General features: G+C 44.1%; 1 pseudogene across 1 annotated transcript in view; it reads left to right on the top strand.

Annotated features, from left to right (window-relative positions):
• LOC311223832 (mitogen-activated protein kinase-binding protein 1-like) overlaps window positions 1-17,967 on the top strand; it is a 161,237-nt pseudogene that overhangs the window by 74,663 nt on the left and 68,607 nt on the right. Inside the window, exons 4-6 of the transcript XR_014621036.1 lie at window positions 2,036-2,206; window positions 3,120-3,256; window positions 4,471-4,652. The product of XR_014621036.1 is annotated as a mitogen-activated protein kinase-binding protein 1-like (transcript). The remainder of the gene's footprint in view (window positions 1-2,035; window positions 2,207-3,119; window positions 3,257-4,470; window positions 4,653-17,967) is intronic.

Here is a 17,967-nt window from a genome sequence, read left to right as displayed (position 1 = left end):
AGAGGGAGACAAAGAGGGAGAGAGAGAGACAAAGAGGGAGACAGGGAGAGAGAGAAGGAGATACAAAGAGGGAGAGAGAGAGTAGGAGAGAGACAGTGAAAGACAGGGAGAGGGAGAGAGATCAGGAGTGTGCCAGTAGCAGAAGGCACTGTGTGTGTGTGTGCATGTGTGTGTGTCATGCTGAGTCTTGCTCTGTGACCATCAGTGCTTCTCTCTCCTCTATCAGACTCAGCTGTTCCTCAGGGACTAACGCACTACAGTGTCAAATAAAACACACAACATGATCACTAAAGCAGCATGGTCGCTTAACAGTTTAACTGCATCTAGGATTTATGGATTTCAATCTGTAAAAACGAACAGCGCTGGGTATCGACACTGATTTCTAGGGCTGTCTTAAATACTTCGAAGCTTTGTTCGATGGGCATGGGATTCGAATATGAAAATTAAATTCGATTATAAAAAAAATATATATATATATATATGATTTTTTTTTGGCAAAATCAACTCTGCCTCTCTTTGTTAACTACAACAAGCAATGCTGTTTGTTATTTAAGATGAGGTCGGACTCGGCACTGACAGATTTGTGTTCATTGTGCTGCTTTTATAAAGCCTCAAATGACGGCTTACAATATTTCATGAAAGCAAAGTGTTTTGTTTGTCTAAGATTTAAAAAGGTTTAAACTTTACAGCACTGACAAAGTTGCACAAAGTGCTGTACAGGTCCCACAACATAATTTTTTTTAAAGATTTTAATTAATACTTTTTTATTATTATTATTATTTTATATCTCGAAGCTTCCAATTAAATCAAATCTCGGCCCCGAAGCTTCGAATTCCAAAAAAAAATTCCAAGGTCAGCCCTACTGATTTCCCAATTCGATTTTGATTCACAAGGTCCCGATTTAATTTGGATTCAGTATTGATTCAATAAGTATTTTGACGGCGCTGGTCTCAGGGGGTCAGCAGCACCTGCCTTTGTTGTCAAAAGATGTGATTTGGTAAAACATTATTTTTTAATAAAACCGTAAAAAAATTATAATAAAACTCTAACCCTAACTAACCTTACTGCATGCACTTGTCCTAATATACTAACCTACACTATAGCACTCAACACTTTGAGTGCTACATTGTTAATTGTAATTGTTAATATAAAATAAATAGAGACATCTGCAGGATTGTTATTAAAATTGTATTTCTTTTATTACATTTTTTGTTTGTCTATAGTCTAATAGATCATACCAGTATCATACAGTGATGCTATATGCAAGGACTCTTGCAAAACCAAGGTAGGTATAACAGTGAAGGAAATGTCTTTTGCACCTTTATTTAATGTTATTTAAATATCTCTTCTCTCCATTTCTCCTCTCCTCCCATCTCCTCTCCTCCCCTCTCCTCCTTTCTCCTCTCCCCTCTCCTCTCCCCTCCTCTCTCCTCTCTTCTCCCCTCTCTCTCCTCTCCTCTCTCCTATCTCCTCTCCTCCCCTCTCTCCTCTCCTCCCTCTCCTCTCTCCTCCTCCCCTCTATCCTCTCCTCCCCTCTCTCCTCTCCTCCCCTCTCCTCTCCTCTCCTCCCCATCTCCTCTCTCCTCCTCCCCTCTATCCTCTCCTCCCCTCTCATCCTCTCCTCTCCTCCCCTCTCACTCCTCTCTCCTCTCTCCTCTCTCCTCTCCTCCTCTCCTCTATCCTCTATCCTCCTCCCCTCTCCTCTCTCCTTTCTCCCCTCTATCCTTTCCTCTCCCCTCTCCTCTCTCCTCCTCTCCTCTCTTCTCCTCCTCTCTCCTCTCTCCCCCTCCTCTCTCTCCTCCCTCTCCTCTCTCTCCTCTCCTCTCTCCTCCCCTCTCCTCCTCTCCTCTCTCCTCCTCTCTCCTCCTCTCCTCCTCTCCTCTCTCCTCCTCTCTCCTCCTCTCCTCCTCCCCTCTCCTCTCTCCTCCTCCCCTCTCCTCCTCCCCTCTCTCCTCCCCTCTCCTCTCTCCCCCTCTCTCCTCCTCTCCTCTCTCCTCCTCCCCTCTCCTCTCCTCCTCTCTCCTCTCCTCTCCAGAGTGGCCACATGCCAGCGGTGCGTGTGTGGGAGGTATCAGAGAGGGTCCAGGTGGCAGAGCTGCAGGAACATAAGTATGGGGTGTCCTGTGTGTCGTTCTCCCCCAACAGCAAGTACATCGTCAGCGTGGGCTACCAGCACGACATGATCGTCAACGTCTGGCACTGGAAGGTACCCCACTGACACACATGCTGCACACACACATGCTGCATACACACACACACACACACACATACACACATACACACATACACGCACACATGCTGCATACACACATGCTGCATACACACACACACACACGCTGCACAGCACACACACACACACATGCTGCATACACACACACACACACATGCTGCATACACACACACACACATGCTGCACACACACATGCTGCACACACACACACACACACACACACACATGCTGCACGCACACACATGATACATACACACACACACACACACACACACACACACACACACACACACACACACACACAATGGCACAATGGTGACAGTGACCCAAGAGGTAGAGTGGCCGTCTGGTAACCAGAAGGTTGCCAGTTCGACTCCGGCTCCTCCCGCCAGCGTGTCCTTGAGCACTGAGCCCCTGACCTGCATGGCCTCCGCCGTCTGTTTTTTACTCTATTATTATTATTATTATTATTATTATTATTATTATTATTATTATTATTATTATTATTATTATTATTATTATTATTATTATATTATTATTATTATTATTATTATTATTATTATTATTATTATTATTATATATATTTTTGGGTGTTTTGTGCAGTTTCTTTCCTGTTTTGTTTATATGTATGTCACGTCCGTAGTGTCTACTGTAATGTCTAAAAAAAACTAATAAAAATATCAAATATAAATGCAGTCCATTTACCATATTATGATCGTTAACATCGTGTGTGCGCGCGTGTGTGTGTGTGTGTGTGTGTGTGTGTGTGTGCGTGCGTGCGTGCACGCTGTTGCAGCTATTGCAGATTCATGCTTGTCTATTTACAGTGTTGTGTTGAACTCACTATTATTGTTGTTGTTGTTGTTGTTGTTGTTGTTGTTGTTGTTAGAAAAACGTGGTGGTTGCAGCCAACAAGGTGTCCAGTAAAGTCACCGCCGTCTCCTCTCGGACGACAGCTCGTACTTCGTCACCGCCGGCAACCGGCACGTCAAGTTTTGGTACCTGGACCACAACAAGTCCTCCAAGGTACACACACACAGCACTGGAGGAGCAGATCAGACTCCTTTATTGTCACTAGGGCTGTCCCCGACTAAGGATTTGGATAGTCGACTATGATTGCAGAAATTTGCCGTTAGTCGACTATTAGTCGACTATACATTTTTTTTTATAAAAAATAAAGTATAATAATTATATATATATATTTTTTTGTATCATTCCATTTGGGCTGTGGGGGTGCTTAATGTCTGAAGGAGTCGACTGAAGGCTTCTTGTTCTCTGCAAAAGCATGCAATTGGTCCACTGATGGATACATCTTGATATTTGTCTAGTCTAGTGTGTTCATTAGATGGGTGAAATCCTCTTTCAGTGCCTCTGTGCCTGTTTTCTTAGGCAGTTAGCCTCTGGTATGCGTGCCATTAGCGTTAGCCACGCTTCTAGGCCTCTTTTCTTTTGGAAAGAATGATAAAAAAATGCAGCACACATTTTCTTTGTATTCGACTAAGAGGTTGGCAGTCGACTACGGCTCCTTTCGACCGATTAGTCGACTATTCGACTGATAGGGGTCAGCCCTAATTGTCACATACACCTTACAGCAAAGAAAGAGTTAAATTCAATTTGTTGTTGTTCCTCGACCATAGCAGCTTCCAATAATATAAATACAATAAAATGAGCATAGAATAAGAATAAAATAAGATAAAATATGACTAAAATAAAGATGACTACATACAGTTTTAAAAAGTGTGCAGTGCAGATAACAGGATGTAGATATTATACAATATACAATTTTAACAACAAAATGGCTATGTACAGTTCCAAAAATGTTGTGTAATGTGCAATGAGCAATGTGCACATCTTTAGCAGTGTGTAAAATGCAATGTGCAATATGGTTTTATATACGCAAAATATCTTTATCTATATTTTCAGCAGATGAAACAGTTATCTTTGTTTTGTGACGGCTCAGTGGTTAGAAACACTCCAAATCACAGAAGCAACATGTATTCTTAGTGCTCTGTCTCTCTCTTCTGCCTCTCTCTCTCCCTCCCATGCCTCTCTCTCTCCCTCCCTCCCTGCCTCTCTCCTCCCTGCCTCTCTCTCTCCCTCCCTCCCTCCCTGCCTCTCTCTCTCTCCCTCCCTGCCTCTCTCTCCCTCCCTGCCTCTCTCTCTCCCTCCCTGCCTCTCTCTCTCCCTCCCTGCCTCTCTCTCTCTCCCTCCCTGCCTCTCTCTCTCCCTCTCGCTTCCAGGTAAACGCTACAGTTCCTCTGTTGGGTCGGTCTGGCCTGCTGGGGAGCTCAGGAATAACTTCTTCAGTGACGTGGCATGTGGAAAGGGCCGTCAGGCCGCCAGCACCTTCTGCATCACATCCTCCGGGCTGCTCTGCGAGTTCAACGAGCGACGGCTCCTGGACAAGTGGGTGGAGCTACGGGTGAGTCACATCAGTTAGCTACGGGTGAGTCAGATCAGTTAGCTACGGGTGAGTCGGATCAGTTAGCTACGGGTGAGTCAGATCAGTTAGCTACATCAGTAGCTACGGTGAGTCATATTAGTTAGCTACGGTGAGTCACATCAGTTAGCTACAGGTGAGTCGGATCAGTTAGCTACATCAGTTAGCTACGGGTGAGTCATATCAGTTAGCTACGGGTGAGTCACATCAGTTAGCTACGGGTGAGTCAGATCAGTTAGCTACGGGTGAGTCGGATCAGTTAGCTACGGGTGAGTCAGATCAGTTAGCTACATCAGTTAGCTACGGGTGAGTCATATTAGTTAGCTACGGGTGAGTCACATCAGTTAGCTACAGGTGAGTCGGATCAGTTAGCTACATCAGTTAGCTACGGGTGAGTCATATCAGTTAGCTACGGGTGAGTCACATCAGTTAGCTACGGGTGAGTCGGATCAGTTAGCTACATCAGTTAGCTACGGGTGAGTCATATTAGTTAGCTACGGGTGAGTCACATCAGTTAGCTACAGGTGAGTCGGATCAATTAGCTACATCAGTTAGCTACGGGTGAGTCATATCAGTTAGCTACGGGTGAGTCACATCAGTTAGCTACGGGTGAGTCGGATCAGTTAGCTACATCAGTTAGCTACGGGTGAGTCATATCAGTTAGCTACGGGTGAGTCACATCAGTTAGCTACGGGTGAGTCGGATCAGTTATCTACGGGTGAGTCGGATCACTTAGCTACGGGTGAGTCGGATCAGTTAGCTACGGTGAGTCATATCAGTTAGCTACGGGTGAGTCACATCAGTTAGCTACGGGTGAGTCATATCAGTTAGCTACGGGTGAGTCATATCAGTTAGCTACGGGTGAGTCGGATCAGTTAGCTACGGGTGAGTCATATCAGTTAGCTACGGGTGAGTCATATCAGTAGCTACGGGTGAGTCGGATCAGTTAGCTACGGGTGAGTCGGATCACTTAGCTACGGTGAGTCACATCAGTTAGCTACGGGTGAGTCAGATCAGTTAGCTACGGGTGAGTCGGATCACTTAGCTACGGGTGAGTCGGATCAGGTAGTTACAGGTGAGTCGGATCAGTTAGCTACGGGTGAGTCACATCAGTTAGCTACGGGTGAGTCGGATCAGTTAGTTACGGGTGAGTCGGATCACTTAGCTACGGGTGAGTCGGATCACTTAGCTACGGGTGAGTCGGATCACTTAGCTACGGGTGAGTCGGATCAGTTAGCTACAGGTGAGTCAGATCAGTTAGCTACGGGTGAGTCGGATCACTTAGCTACAGGTGAGTCGGATCAGTTAGCTACGGTGAGTCAGATCAGTTAGCTACATCAGTTAGCTACGGGTGATTCAGATCAGTTAGCTACATCAGTTAGCTATGATGAGTCAGATCAGTTAGCTACGATGAGTCAGATCAGTTAGCTACATCAGTTAGCTACGGTGAGTCAGATCAGTTAGCTACATCAGTTAGCTACGGGTGAGTCAGATCAGTTAGCTACATCAGTTAGCTACATCAGTTAGCTACGGATGAGTCAGATCAGTTAGCTACATCAGTTAGCTACATCAGTTAGCTACGCGTGAGTCGGATCAGTTAGCATTTGTCTGTAGACTGCCTTTCTTTTTCATGGAGATGACTTTAACCTGGTATGTGGTCATATCTTTTAATGGTAGACGTTAGATGTCTATTAATAGCCCTACTCTGTTCTGTTCTTCCTGTTTCCTCGATCTCTAGAAAATCGACTCCATCACAGTAAGTCAGTCAGATTCATTTCTGCACAGCGTTCGGCATCTTATCCATTTCAAGTCAGTCATTTCAGATGGTCTTATCGTTAGGTGAGGAATTCAAGATGGTGTTATTGCACCTGTGGAATATTTCACTTGTTCTTTCTAATGAGAATCTGCATTATAGAAAATAGTTCAAATTGGAATTCAGTTGAACTTTCTGAAATGACTGACTCAAGCGGCCGCCCGTCACATCGTCGCCCCGGTCGCCTCGTCACGCCATTGGATGTTTTTCACGGCAATCACTCCCGACTTTCCACCCTATTGGTTGGAGGTCATAGTGGAGGCCCTTCCTGTGTTTTCCAGACAGCATCTCTCACCTCTCTCCACCATCATAACCTGGGTTTAATAATTGTGTTGTACGCCGGAAACTAACGGACCATCGTGTTATTCACTGAGGGACTTGTCTACATACTGTATACACATACAGTATTTATATCACCTTGTCCACATACACACATGCAGTATTTATATCACGTTGCATACATACATACATATCTATATCACCTTGTCCACATACACACATACAGTATTTATATCACATTGTCTACATACACACATATCTATATCACCATGTCCACATACACACATACATCTCATTTGGCAAGGAGTAACGTGGAGTAACGTGTAGGAGGCTCACACTGCCCCCGCCATTTTTCCTGATTTTGCTGTGCAGGCGCCCCAACCGACCTGTAGGAGTCGCTGTTCACAACGACCAGACTACCACCCTTCGACTTCCCACCCGCTAACTCTGCCAATTGAGTTAGTATGACGCGGTGTCTCTTGCGTTGGTGACGAGCGCAATGTCCGCTGCGCTACCCAGCCGCCCCCGCGGCGCGTGTCTTGATAGGGACCAGCGCTGTCCGGTTCAGCACCAGCGTCGCGGCGGCGTGTGTCTCTTGACAGGGAGCGGCGCGGCAGAGAGAGAGACAGAGAGAATCAAGCGTGGATCAAGCAGGCTACCATGACCCGCTGGGTCAGAGTTCACACTGTGGGGTCAGAGTTCACACTGTCCATCCGTACGGCTTGTTTCAGGTTGGAGCCGACACCCCATGATCCACAACTACAGAGAGAGTGAAAGAAAGGGAGAGTTCGTTGGTTGGTTTGTTTGTTGGTTGTTTAAGTGTCGTTGGTATTCTGTTGGCGGGGGTGCAAGCATTCATAGCTTTGCGCACATGCGTAGCGAGTTTGGACAGTTGGAACATTAGGACAACTAGAGGAGTGATCAGAACTTGTTATAATTACCTTGTTGTCATTGCTGTATTTGTAATGTGTGCCCTGGTATTTAATGTGGGCAGAGAGCCAGGAGAGGAAACAATAGACTAGAGCAGCGGTTCCCAAACCTTTTTGGCCGTGCACCCCCTGTCACCTCCCGACCTAGCTGACGCACCCCCCAATGGGTTTCTGTTAGAAAAGATTGTTGCTTGTCTCCGTGCACAGATTTTATTTTTTATTTTATCTCTTCCCACGGCGACTATGGATAGGGAATTTCTTTATTTAATTAAAATGTTCACGACAACATGGATGCATGTACTCTGCCAGCATGTTTAATATCCATAATACTAAAGGGTTGACTTAAGATTTTTATGAAATTTTATTGTACATTTTTATTTTTTCTTCTTTTTTGACCACCATTAGCCTTTTCATGTCACGCACCACCTAGAGGGCGCTCGCGCACCACAAGGGGTGCGCGCACCACAGTTTGGGAACCACTGGACTAGAGGGTAATGTTTGGTAGGTTTCCCTGTTGCTTCTCCATGCACTTCTCCCTTCTCCTGTCGTTTTTGGCACACATTCTGACCGAGGTGTCCAAACCAATGTTTTGCTTCCCTCTCTCACAAATGATCAAATATGGGCGACTGAGTGGCGCAGTGGGCAAGGCGCTCGCCACTAACGCAGGAGATGCTGGTATCAAGCCCAGCTCTCGGCGTTGCTACCGGCTTGGCCGGTCGTCGTACTAACACAATGGACCTGTCTCAAAACCCTGCCCTCTTTTCTTGATCCTCCAATCACAGCTGTCGCTTACCTCTGACTTCCTCGTACAAACAAAGTTTGTACGAGGAAGTCCGAGGTAAGCGACAGCTGTGATTGGAGGATCAAGAAAAGGGGCAGGGTTTGAGATAGGTCTATTGGGCAGTGTTAGAGGGTGGGAAACCCGGTGGGTGGGGATTGGACGTTGTGGACAGCGACTCCTACAGGTCGGTTGGTGCGCCTGTACAGCAGAATCAGGAAGTATCGGGGGCAGCGTGAGCCTCCCACGCGTTACTCCTCGCCACTGAGAGATCGCGCTGTGCAGGTGAAAAGATGCGACAGCTGCCTCCTCGTGTACCGGAGGGGACACATGATGCAAGGCTTCTGTCCTCACTGCAGCCGACCAGTGGGAGGCATGGTCTAGCAATGTTTGAGACAGGGGAGGGGAGAATTGGAAATACGAAATTGGGATGGGAGAAAAATTTAAAATGGGAGAAAAAGTGGATAAAAAAAAATGATCAAATATCTCCTACATTACACACAGACCCTCTCTGCTAATCGCTCTCCCACACGAGAGCAATGCCGTCTCTGGTGCTCTGTGCTGCACAAGCAGAATGTTTGTGACTCTATGGTTCTTTGTGCTGCACAAGCAGAATGTTTGTGACTATGCTGCTCTGTGCTGCATAAACAGTTGTGTCTGTGACTATATGGTGCTCTGTGCTGCAAAAGCAGCAATGCTTTTGAAGTAGGGGTGTAACGGTACACAAAAACCACGGTACAGTACACGTACGTACCTCGGTTTTGAAGTCTTGGTTCGGTACGGGTTTTCGGTACAGTGGAGGAAAGTTTGGCTTTCCATGTTCCACTCAGGGGCGATGTAGTGTGCTGTAACTAATTGTACTTGTAGGGCTGTCAATGAATATTCTATATTGAAATGAATAATCGACTTGTACATTTTCTTTAAATAATAATAATTATATTAGATTGCGGGGGGGAAAACAGCCCCCGGTGGGTGGTCGTTAGTGGTTAACATACCGTTGTATTCGTTCGGTACACAGCCGTTCGGCACGGTACGGTACACACTGAAACGGTTTGGTACGGATACGTGTACCTTAGGGGTGGGGGGGGGAATCGCGATACTTTGCGTGGCGATACTGTATTGATACAGGGATGCCAAGTATCGATATTTAATTATTCATACAAAATAAAAAGAATGTCATTCATCATTTCAATACCTGTAATAGTACAGTAGTCCACCACACACATGTGCATTCAGTTAAGTTGGAATATGACTGTAATACAAACAGTTCAGTTTGTCAGGTACATGCAACACAGATTACAGTGTTTACATCTGTCTGCTTGAGAAAATACCATGTTCTGCAATAAAAATTATTGAAGTGAGATGAACAGACTGAACTTTATTGTATTAGATAAAACATGTTGAGAAAGTTTTACTTTGCAGTTTAAAAAAGGTAATAAATAAAATTTGATAAAAAAAATATTTTTTTTAAATAAAATCTGCAAAACTCAGCGTATCGCGATATATTTAGTATTGCGATACTATCGTATCGTGGCGCAAGTATCGCGATAGTATCGTATCGTGAGGTCTCTGGCGATTCCCACCCCTAGTGTACCTTTACACCCCGTGTTGGACAAACCCTGTGCGGTGGAAGTGGGTCAGGGCGACACACAGGACCAGCCCCTGCAGGTGGGCAACGGGCAGCGGGATACACAATCAGCCATTGTTTACAGGTCCAACGGTAGAGCGAGAACCAGGGAGAGTGGGGGAGAGAGAGAGACGGACGAATGAGATAGAAGGAGGGAGAGACGAGTGGGATAGAGTGGGCGGGCTGGGTGAGGGAGACGGAGGGAGAGAGAGAGGGAGGGAGAGAAGGTTGAGTACTTTATTATCTAAAGATGGTGAGTTAGAGTGTTGTGTTCATTCATAGTTAAAGACAGTAAAGGTTGAGTACTTTATTATCTAAAGATGGTGAGTTAGAGTGTTGTGTTCATTCATAGTTAAAGACAGTAGAGGTTGAGTACTTTATTATCTAAAGATGGTAAGTTAGTGTTGTGTTCATTCATAGTTAAAGACAGTAGAGGTTGAGTACTTTATTATCTAAAGATGGTAAGTTACGAGTGTTGTGTTCATTCATAGTTAAAGACAGTAGAGGTTGAGTACTTTATTATCTAAAGATGGTAAGTTATAGTGTGTTGTGTTCATTCATAGTTAAAGACAGTGGAGGTTGAGTACTTTATTATCTAAAGATGGTGAGTTAGAGTGTTGTGTTCATTCATAGTTAAAGACAGTAGAGGTTGAGTACTTTATGATCTAAAGATGGTGAGTTCGAGTGTTGTGTTCATTCATATTTAAACACGGTAGAGGTTGAGTACTTTATTATCTAAAGATGGTGTTATTACTTTTGATATATCACATCAGAGATAGATAGAGAACGGGAGAAAGAAGCACAGCAGCAAAGAGAATAGAGAACAGAGAGAGAGAATAGAGAGAGGGATGGAAACTTGGAAAGAGATACGTGAAGAAAGATGGAGAGAGATACATAGAGAGATGCGTACATATATATATATATATATATATATATATATATATATATATATATATATATATATATATATATATATATATATATATATATATACTGTAGAGAGAGCGTGAGGAAGACAGACAATGCCAGTGCTGTGTGAGTTCAGTACAGTGAGACAGAACACCAGCCTCAGCCGTGTTTCACATTCCTCCTCTCTGGAGAGTCTGGTTATCAGCCAGTTCATCTGTAACACGCTCTCTCTCTCTCCACCTCTCTCTTCTCTTTCTCTCTCTCTCTCTCCACCTCCTGTCTCTCCACTCCCACTCCACCTCCCCTCCCTTATCTCTCTCTCTCTCTCTCTATCTCTCTCTCTCTCTCTCTCTCTCTCCACCTCCTGTCTCTCCACTCTCTCACTCCACCTCCCCTCTCTCTCTCTCACTCTCTCTCTCTCTCTCTCTCTCTCACTTCACCTCCCCCGCCTCTCTCTCTCACTCCACCTCCCCCCTCTATCTCTCTCTCTCACTCTCCTCTCCCTCTTTCACCTTGCTAGCTGCCCCTCTCTCTCTCTCTCTCTCTATCTCTCTCTCTCTCTCCCTCTCCCTCTCTCTCTCTCTTCTCTCTCTCTCTCTCTCTCTCTCTCTCTCTCTCTCTCTCTCTCTCTCTCACTGTTCCCTCTCTCTCTTTCTCTCTCACTGCTCTCTCTCTCTGTTATTTATCTCACTCTGCTAGTTGCCCCATCACTGCTTTTTCTTTCTTTCTCTCTATCTCACTCCACTCTCTCTGTCCCTCTGCTCTCTCTCACTCTGTTCTCTCTCTTTCTCTCTCTCTCTACTCTCTCTCTTTCTCTCTCTGACTGTTCTCTCTCTAACTGTTCTCTCTCTGATCTTTCTCTCTCTCACTCTGTTCTCTCTCTCTGCTCTTTCTCTCTCTGCTCTTTCTCTCTCTCACTCTGTTATCTCTCTCTCTCTCTCTCTGCTCTTTCTCTCTCTGCTCTTTCTCTCTCTCACTCTGTTATCTCTCTCTCTCTCTCTCTCTCTCTCTCTCTCTCTCTCTCTCTCTCTCTCTCTCTCTCTCTCTCTCTCTCACACACTCTGTTCTATCACTCTCTCTCACACAGAATAACCCAGTGACTTTAGTGTGTTATAACGACCTTCCAGATGAAGGACTGCTCTCTCAGTAATGTATCGATGGTCTCTTGACCCCTGTGACACACATCACATGATCAGGGACAGTTTAGCTCTACACCATTTAGTGCTAGAATCTGTAATGCTGTCAAACAGCGACCTCTAGGCAAAAGCGCCCTGCTTGGTATTGCACTTGTTTACATCTTTTGTTTTGTTGGAGTTGAGTGGAGATAGGGGGGTTGTTGCTGGTCACACCAAGAGATCTGCCAAGAGAGGTCTGGAGAAACTCACAGTATAATAAGTTACTATATAGCTACATATATAATAATAATAATAATAATAATAATAATAATAATAATAATAATAATAATAATAATAATAATAATAATAATAATAATAATGCATTCTATTTATAAGGCACCTTTCAAGGCACTCAAGGTCACCGTACAACAATTTAAAAACAGTTAAATTCATAATCACAATCCATTAAAATATAAAAATAAAAAAATATATAAAATCAGACAAAAATAAAATCAGACATACGCCTGCCTAAACAGGTGGGTTTTGAGGTGTGTTTTAAATGGAATGATGGAGTCAATGTTCCTGATGTCGGGGGGGAGGGAGTTCCAGAGGCGGGGGGCAGAGCAGCTGAAGGCTCTTGACCCCATGGTGGACAGACGGGCTGGGGGGACGGTCAGGTTGATGGAGGAGGCAGACCTGAGGGACCGGGTGGGAATGTTGATGTGAAGGAGGTTGGACAGGTATGGAGGGGCGAGGTTATGAATGGCCTTGAATGTATGGAGGAGGATCTTGTAGTCTATGCGGTGTTTAATGGGAAGCCAGTGTAGTTGGCGTAGGACGGGGGTGATGTGACTGATGACAGGGGTTCTGGTGATTATACGGGCAGCAGTGTTCTGGACCAGTTGGAGCTTATGGAAGAGTTTGTGGGGGAGACCAAAGAGAAGGGAGTTGCAGTAATCCAAGCGGGAAGTGATGAGGGAATGGACCAGGATTGCGGCGCTGTTGGGAGTGAGTGAAGGGCGGAGGCGGTTGATGTTGCGAAGGTGGAAGTAGGCGGACCGGATGATGTTATTGATGTGGGAATGGAATGATAGGGTGCTGTCGAGGACGACACCCAGACTCTTGACCTGGGGGGAAGGGGAAACCAAGGAGTTGTCTATGGTGAGGGTGAAACTGGGGTGCTTGGTGAGTGTAGACTTGGAGCCAATGAGGACTACCTCTGTTTTGTCACTGTTTAGTTTGAGGAAATTTGAAGTGAACCAGGATTTGATTTCCTGTAAACAGGCACAGAGGGAAGAGGGAGGGAGGGAGGGTGGAAGTGGGTTTGGAGGAAACATAGAGCTGGGTGTCGTCCGCGTAACAGTGGAAATTGATGCTGTATTTACGGAGGAGGTAGATGATGAAGAGGATAGGGCCAAGGACAGAGCCCTGGGGAACACCGGAGGAGAGGGGGGATGGATGGGATGTGAATGATTTTAACTGAATGAACTGAGTATGGCCAGAGAGATATGAATGGAACCAGTCTAGGGATGTGTGGGAGATTCCAATGGAGGCTAGTCGGTTAAGGAGGGTGGAGTGAGATATGGTGTCAAATGCCGCGCTTAGATCGAGGAGGATGAGGATGGATAATAGTCCGGAGTCAGCTGCCATCAGTAGGTCATTTGTGATTTTGAGGAGGGCTGTTTCTGTGCTGTGACGGGGGCGAAAACCAGATTGGAACTGTTCATAGAGGTTATTGTTGGAGAGGTGAGCATGAATCTGAGAAGCCACTACTTTTTCCAGGATTACATTATATTATTATATATATATTACATTATAGCTATATATATCATATTATGATTAAGGCTGTCAAAGTTAACGCGGTATTAACGCGGTATTAACGCGTTATCGCCAGATTCTATTAACGCCACTATTTTTTTTAACTCACGATTAACTAAAAAAAATTAAATAATGTAAGCTTTTTATTATTATTATTATTTTTTTACTAGACTTCACTCAGGTGTATTATTGATGCTCTCATTGATACTATGTTTGTTTCTGAAGTGTGTGTGTGTGTGTGTGTGTGTGTGTGTGTGTGTGTGTGTGTGTGTGTGTGTGTGTGAGAGATTTAGAGAGAGAGGGGGGTGAGAGAGATGAGGAAGGGGCAAGAGAGAAAGAGAGCTGGGAGAGGGTGTGTGTGTGAGGGAGAGAGAGGGGGGGTGTGTGATTACTCAGCCCTTGTGTGGGTGAATGTAACAAGTTCCTAACGTTTTCTTTCCCCTATTATTTCATGCACACTTTATTCATTTTTTTAATTATTATTTTCTTTTAAGTTATTTTGTGCATCACTCTGTTTTGAATTTGATGCAAATTTGCAAAGCATGAGGGTCATCCTTTTGTGTTAAATGGCTGCATAAAGCAAGCATTTGTTGACTCGCATGTTGATAAGAGTATTAAAACTTGGAACTTGAAAAAGATCTGTTTAAGGTAAAAAAAATAAAAATGCGATTAATTTGCGATTAATCGCGAGTTAACTATGGACACTCATGCGATTAATCGAGTTAAATATTTTAATCGTTTGACAGCACTAATATATATATATAACTATGACAACGTAAAGTAAACAGCAAGTACTGTGTTAAAGTGAGTAAACTACGTAGCTAGTAGTATAGCAAAGTAAATAGGTTAGTAATAAGTAAACAAGTAGAAATGTGGGGCAGCTGCATTAGAGCAGGAACATGGCCGGTTATTATCGAGCTGGTAGAGAGTTTTCTCTAGTTCAGCTAATTTGGTTCACTGGGAGGAAATTCTTGACAAGAAGATAAATGTGGTGTCATGTCAGCAGAATGCAGCCCTCTCTCTATCTGACTCTCTCTCTCCCTCTATGACTGTCTCTCTCTCTCTCTCTCTCTCTCTCTCTCTCTCTCTCTCTCTCTCTCTCTCTCTCTCTCTCTTTCTCTCTCTCTCTCTCTTTCTCACACTCCACATCCCCCGCCTCTCTCTCTCTCTCACACTCCAACCCCCCCCTCTCTATCTCTCTATATCTCTATATCCGCTTCCCTGTGACTTGCATGGTTACATTAATGTCACGGTTAATGTTATGGTTATGATTGTGGTTATGGTTAAGGTTAGGGTTTGGGGTTATGGTTAGAGATTGCATGCCTGACGTGGCATATGATACAGTCTCTGCCACAGTTAGTCTGAACAGCCCATCTGCCTTCAAGGATAGGAAAGGGCTTGGCCTAATCCATTTAAACATACGAAGCCTCCTTCAACAACATAAGTTAGACCATCTGAACATTCTAGTATCTCAGGCTGATCCTGATGTTCTGGTTTTATCGGAAACCTGGTTAAAGACTCATCTGCAGCTTTACAGCACTATAATTTATATAGAAGCGACAGAGCTGGCAGAGGGGGTGGGGTTGCAATGTATGTAAAATCCTGTTTGTCTGTTTCAGTATTGAATACCATCACAGTTCCAAAGTGTTTCGAATTACTTGTGCTGAAGGTTGATTTGGGGCCTTGTAACTCTTTAGTTTTGATTGGTGTCTATAGGCCTCCCAAAGCTGAGGCTAGTGCTACTGATAAAATTATGGATATACTGTCATTATATTCTAATTCAGAGATGCTAGTGCTGGGTGATTTTAACTTGGACTGGCGAAATGCTGCTTCTAGTTACCTGAAGGAGGTGAGTGGTAACCTCTGCCTTTCTCAGTTGATTACTGAGAGCACTAGACCAAACCCTAAAGATCATGCTAAATCCACTCTCATTGACTTGATATTTTCTAACAGATGTGACAGGATCTCTGCTAGTGGTGTTTTTGATTTAGGCATTAGTGATCATTGTCCTACGGTCTGTGTTAGATCCACAAAGCTGCTGAAATCAAGACTGCGTATTGTTCAAAGGAGAAATCTTAAAATCTTTAACCCCCAAACCTTTTTGGAGGACATTGCTACTAATAATAGTCTATGTTTAGCAGGGTCTGATAATGTGCAAACTGCACTGGATTATTTTATAAAGACATTTAATTGCTTTGTAGATAAACATGCTCCTTATAAAAGGACTAGGATTAAGGATAGGGTGGCACCGTGGTTCTCAAGTGAGCTGTCAGCATTATTTTCTGAGCGGAACTCTGCGTGGTCACGTGCTAGACGCACTGGGGATACGCAAGACTGGCTTTCCTTCAGACAACTTAGAAATAGAAGTACTGCAGCTGTGAGGAAGGCTAAATCTGATTACTTTTTAGACTTAGTCTCGAATTCCTACTCTAACCCAGCTCAATTTTGGGGTGCAGTAAACCTGTCAAAAAATAACCCTGCTACATTGCCATTGTGTATTAATGTGGCTGATTGTAAAATCTCGGATCCTCAGGAAATTTGTCTTGCTTTCAATAAACACTTCATTGAGGCTGGGTCCTTATTTGACAGGTTGTCTACTGGGCTGGCTCCACTGGATGTTGACTCTGACCCTAGCCCAATCTTCGATCATGCCTCGTGTGTACCTACATTTTCCTTCCAGCCATTTTCATCTAGTGAAACTCTCAATATCTTGCAATCCATAGACCTTAAGTGTTCTACTGGTGTGGACAATTTAGACTATTTTTTTTATAAAACTGGCAGCCCCTGTCATTTGTGAGCCATTGTCACACATCTTTAACCTTTCTATTGCATCTGGCATAGTCCCGCAAGTGTGGAAATCTGCCAAGGTGCTCCCCTTGCATAAAGGGGGGGATAGGGATAAGATGGATAACTATCGTCCTATCTCCAAACTATCATGCCTAGCCAAAGCACTGGAGACCTTGGTAAACAACCAATTAAAAACCTTTTTCTCAAGTTGCTCAGTGCTAAGTACTCACCAATCAGGTTTCAGAGCAAATCATACTCGTTACAGCTGTTACTTTGGTCACTAATGACATTATTTCAGCCCTGGACAATGGGAAGCATTGTGCAGTTCTCTTTGTAGACCTCTCAAAGGCGTTTGATACAGTAGACCATCACTTGCTTTTGAATAGTCTAGCTAGCATTGGCCTGGATAAAGCCGCTTGTGCTTGGTTTCAGGACTATTTATCTTCAAGGTGTCAATCTGTGAATTTAGGTAACTTTCAATCTGATTTCCTGCCATTGTCTAAGGGTGTACCACAGGGTTCGGTATTGGGGCCGGTCCTCTTTACAATCTATATTAATGATATTGTTTCTAGTCTTTCAGCACTAGCAGGTTGTCAGACTCATCTTTATGCGGATGATACATTGCGGATACTGTTCAGGAAGCTATTGTGAACCTGCAGCTTGCTTTTGACACTCTCCAAAATGCTCTAGCTAAGCTCAAGTTAGTGCTTAATGCTAGTAAAACCAAGTCTATGATGTTTTCTAGAGCCAGGGGTATAGATTATGACATGCTACACCTAACAACAGCAAATGGTTTGTATATTGAAAGAGTTAGTGAGTATAAATATCTTGGTATATGGCTGGATGATAAACTTTCTTTTAAATTCCATATAGATAACCTAGCTACAAAATTACGGCAAAAGATTGGTTTCTTGTACCGTAACCGCGCTAGTTTTCCTATGTTCTGTAGGAAAATAATTGTACAGGCTGTTTTTTTGTCAATATTGGACTATGGTGATGTCATTTACAGGCATGCGTCTGCGTCTACATTAAGGCCTTTGGATTCTGCCTACCACTCCGCCCTAAGATTTATTACAGGTGACAAATATGATACTCACCATTGTCTTTTGTATGAGAGGGTAGGCTGGCCATCTCTCTCGTTGCGACGTAGTTATCATGGGTATCTTTTTATCTACAAAGCAATTATTGGCAAACTTCCACCTTATATCACATCTTTGTTGGTCTGGAGTGCTGTCACCTGCC

Source organism: Notolepis coatsorum, assembly GCF_963971535.1.
Source record: "Notolepis coatsorum genome assembly, chromosome: 2".
Classification (NCBI taxonomy): Eukaryota; Metazoa; Chordata; class Actinopteri; order Aulopiformes; family Paralepididae; genus Notolepis; species Notolepis coatsorum.
The sequence above is the reverse complement of the archived record's forward strand: the minus strand, read 5'-3'. Positions and strand labels throughout refer to the sequence as shown.